The sequence below is a fragment of the Nematolebias whitei genome, chromosome 16, assembly GCF_014905685.2.
Source record: "Nematolebias whitei isolate Nwh7 chromosome 16, NemWhi1, whole genome shotgun sequence".
NCBI lineage: Eukaryota > Metazoa > Chordata > Actinopteri > Cyprinodontiformes > Rivulidae > Nematolebias > Nematolebias whitei.
Window position 1 is genome coordinate 35092325 of NC_056513.1, and position 1093 is coordinate 35093417.

Consider the following 1093-nt stretch of genomic DNA (forward strand, 5'->3'; position numbering starts at 1 on the left):
CACTAATTATAATTCTAAACATTAAATCCTTAATTGTAAACAAAACATACTAATTATAATTCAGAACATTAAACCCCTGAATGTAAACAAATAAGTCCGTGAGTGTAGACAGAACACTTTGATTACATTTTCAAACCTGAATAATAATAATGACTAATAATACTGACATTCCTGAGTGTGAGACCGGTCATATTAATTGTAATGCTCATTTTGTAATCGACTCAATGTAAATCTTCGCCTCCTCAGCAGAGGTAAACACCCGCGTGTTACCCTCAAACGTGATCTTCAGCCGGGCCGGGTGGAGCAGGCCGAACCGAACCCCCTCGATGTCCCGCAGCTTGCGACGACATTCCGTGAAGGCCGCCCGCGCCCGGGCCGTTTTGGCAGTGTAGTCAGGGAAAACGAAGATATTCGTACCGTTCACTTTGACCCGCTGCAACTCCCTCGCCTTCGCCAGGATTTTCACACAGTCCGCTTGGTAGTGAAACTTAGCTACAATCGGACGGGCCCGCTCGCCTGCTTTCGGTTTGGGGGCTGGGATGCGATGAGCGCGGTCCAGCAGCGGTTCCTCCTCGAGGTCGAAGGCCTCCTTTAGCATCCGAGATACCGCAGCCGTTGTCGCCGCTGATGGGTCATCCTCCGGAACACCAATGATGCGGATGTTCTGACGTCGAGACCGGGACTCCAGGTCATCGCACTTATCCTCCAACTGTGCCACCGTCTTAGTAAGGACTTCAACTGTTTTCTGGAGGTTCACGATGTCGTCAGTGCAGGTGGAGACAGACTTCTCCACCTCTGTTACCGTTAGCTTTAGCCCCGTGAAGCTCTCCTGCACCGCTGCTAGCCCAGACGATAGCTCCTTTTTGAAGGCGGACAGCTCGGCATTAATCGACGAGAGACTTTCACCCAGAACAGCATGGAATTCTGCTTTAATTATAGCAGCAAGGTCCTCTCGGAGAGCTACAAGTATTTCTTGCTTAAGGCTGCTGACGTCGCCCTCAGACGGAGGAGGTGATCCAGGACAGCTCGAGGCTTCACTACGAGGATTAGGCCGCAGGTGAGCGTGGATCGAACTTACCCCTTTAGTCGGTTT